Here is a 3,708-nt window from a genome sequence, read left to right on the forward strand (position 1 = left end):
GTCAGCAGCCAGTACACAGGGCTTATTACAGATTCTCTTTGTGTATCTGAATTCTGCCAGGAAGTGTAGAGCCGTCTCTTGCACCAATCAAAAATTGGGCGCTTGATTTTCTAGACATGAACACAGTAGAAAAGGAAGGCATTGGGACGATCCCTACGATCTAATAGAATCGACAAAGAGCTGTGAACTCTTTCAAGGCCGCAATGGCCCCAAATACGAGCTCGGCATCAGGTAAGCCAGGGCCATGATCCGATCCTGCAGCCATGGGCAGAGCCGGATTCTGGTTGTCCCGTTGCCCAGATCTCACACACTTGTTTCTTCATTTTCTGTTTGGTCTGCCGCGGAAGGCGAAATGGCTAGTGAACACGACTCGATTAATTTTTTTCTTTTAGCAAATAAGTAAAACGACTTGATTAATCACGGGCTCTCCCTAGTTCTTCCTGATTAACGTTCTCTCTTTTGTTTGTATGTATTCCACGGAAGGCCCATCGAGCAGGCATGCTATGTGGTCTGCCCCAAGCCCATTTGGACGTTTTATTTTATTTTTGTTTTAATATTCATTTGCATAAAATTTTGATGTCTTAATATTTCTATGTAAATTTCTATCAACAAAGTTTATATGTATAAACTTTGAATATATAAAGTTTCTATGGTGTTATGTATAATGTCGAAAGAAAGGAATTTTTAATGGATGGAAAAATAAAAGTGGGTTATGCAGACAATTTTTTTTCTAAGCCACAAAGTACGGCTAATCAGGGAAAAGAGAGATGTGGTTGAGAAAATACTTGAGAAATATAAATGGGCTAATACGTGGGCCATCCAGTTCACAATTTTATTTTCTTTGTTTGTACTTCTTACATCATTTCTCTCAGTTTTTCTTTGCACAAAACCTATATTACTACAAATATGCAAAAAAAATGCAGCCATTATGTTACCAAGAGATTATTTTGTAGTAAACTGACGACCAAAGAAGGACTAAGTTTGAAGTGGCGGAGCCCTCAGTTCCCCTATCTGGCGCGCACTATCAATTTATATATGCTAATAACTGATGACCAAAGGTGAGCATATATAAACTGATCTCCATGGAAGAGAATGGCATTGTGATGTTATTGCAAGGGAAGCGTTGAACCCGTCAGAATTTCATGCTCTTTGAACAAATATATATACGGAAACTATAGAAATGGAATGCATTGGGAAAAGCGATACTACGAAATGTACAAGAATTGGTACAGCAGTGTATCTCTCATAAATTCTAGCATTGTTGAGAGCTAGAGCCTCTTGACGATTTAGTGTCATCTGACTAAATAGAAGAGGGGAAAGACATCAATCATTGAAGAAATAGGAGAATTTTTATAAGTCGGTCACCGAAAGGAGTAGCTGCGCTGCGTTGGTGGTGCATAGGTGGCGGCGTCCTCCAGTTGTGTACTTGTGAAGGCGGCAGTGATGGCCCAGGTGGATCGAGCGGCACCGGTGGCCCTTGTGGATCCAATGGGCAACGACGACAATGATGACATCGACGGCGATGGGCTGGGTGGATTGAGCAGCAACTGCGGCTCTTGTGGAACCAGCAGGCAACGCCACGACGACCTCGGCGGCGATGATGACGACCTCGATGGCAATGGCCCGAGTGGATCTAGTGGGCTAGGGTTTCGGGTGATGGCGCAAATCAGGTGGCGGCGAATCCTTCTAGTGTTTCTTAGCTAGGGTTGGATTTTTGGATTTTTTTTTTCCGATATTTTTGTCGCAATCGGTTGGTTTAAACGCCCTAAATTTCACGTACTGTTCCTCTACCCACATGCGAAAATCCGATTTTTACATATGACCTGCGAAAATCGATTTTGGCTACATAGAAAAATGGATTATGTAGTAGTGTGATTAGACACCCGATGAGCCCCAACAGGGCCAGCCAGAACATTCTAATTACATCGAGCATTTACTGCGAGAACAAATACGTTACTAGGAATATTATGTTTTTAATTTCTATAGAAACATCGATATCCTACAGCATGTTTGCCTGTGGTCGAGCTTGGGGGTCGCAGGGCGGTGTCTCTGCCATTGGGAAAGGCAGACATAGGGATGGATGCCCTCATTCAAAATTAAAATTCGTAAAATTATTTATTGTTGATAGTATAATTATTCTACTCTAAAATATGATGCGTCGATAATAATTTCAGATTTTTCATCTTGGCTTCAAACTTTTCTTATCATGCCAGCTTGATTAACTAGCTTTTGGTCCGTAGGAGTCCTGTCTGATTCAATGTTCTTTCTTTATTATTCACCTTTTTGGCACAGTTAGGTTCTTCTACTTCTTTTCCTTTTAGAAAGTACAACCACAAATCGTTACTAGTTATCTACCATGTGCAAAAAAAACATATCCAAATTAAAGTGATATAATTCTTTTTGCACTATGCATCAAGTGCTTTCGCTTATAAATGTTGCATATATCATGTTACATGTGAGTGATGCATGCTCCTTCTGTTAGCTGCTTGTAGGGTAGGCTCTCGTTACTTGGTGGTGTCGAGCTCGTGTTTGCCTCCGAGGGCTCACTCTAGTTTGTAGCTTGTTGATCATTCTATTAGCTAGTATACACCTTTAGGGCTTATTCGGAATATATGATAAGAAAAACGAAGGAATAGGAAAAATATAGGAATATGGTAGGATTGTATGCGTAAAACAGAGGATTGGAAAACATAGGAATTTCTTGTTCTCAGTGCGCAGGATCCTTACAACAAAGAGGCTATAGTGGATTCTTTTTTTCCTGTGAAAACATGGGTAGGGAATAGTATTCCTATAGAATTCAAGATAGCTAACCCTTTCAAATGAATGCATCTACAGTACCTAGTTCAAAGGAATCATCAATCCTCCATTTTTCCTTCACATTTCCTCCATTCCGAATGAGCCCTTAGACTTGGAAGGCACTGGGAATACGACTAGCACTATTGAGTACAGGTAAGGGGGCTTTCAAATCCCATCTCCTTTTGCCCGCCATCCTCACCCTCGCCCTTGGGCCGGTTCATCAAGTTAGCTGGGAGGTACATACGCCATATTCACTGATGCAGCATATTTGATTACAATTATTACTGTTGTTTGATTCAAAACTGTTTTTCCTTGCGATTCAACTATCTCGCGCAACAATATTTAATTTCTCTTTGTTTTTTTTCCATTTTCAGTTAAGACGAGGAAGAGCAGAGATTATGGTATCCAGTGATCTCCGTGACTCCGTGTGCTTTTTTAAAATGGAGACCATCAGCGGATGATGAGTGTATACTACTACGTGCCGATGTCATTTTAGTGCTACTACTACGTACCTTACTACAATTCCGGCCAGTAAAGATGCATTTTGGTGCTACTACCTACCGATGAATGAAACCATTCAAAGATGTAGTGGTGCTCTTGAGACGTACATCGGCACAAAACTAAAAGGAAGGTGTCGGAAAAAACGAAAAGTAAATTATATGTGAAAAACACTTTAAGCTGGCTGTACGATCTCGCATAGAGTTTTTGAGAGCCCGTGTTCTGTATGCCATGGGAATAGAAGAAAGGAAGGACTTGGTAGAAAACTATTATTAACTAGATAAATACATCGTTGTGTGTTGCTACAGAAAATTAAGTTGTATAATATGTACAAATAATGTGCAATATATTTTATAAAACCAAAAACAATATGGATTCCTATGTTTTACGTAATTTGTACATGGTTGTAAATAT

This window comes from Oryza glaberrima, chromosome 12 (genome assembly GCF_000147395.1).
Source record: "Oryza glaberrima chromosome 12, OglaRS2, whole genome shotgun sequence".
Lineage (NCBI taxonomy): Eukaryota > Viridiplantae > Streptophyta > Magnoliopsida > Poales > Poaceae > Oryza > Oryza glaberrima.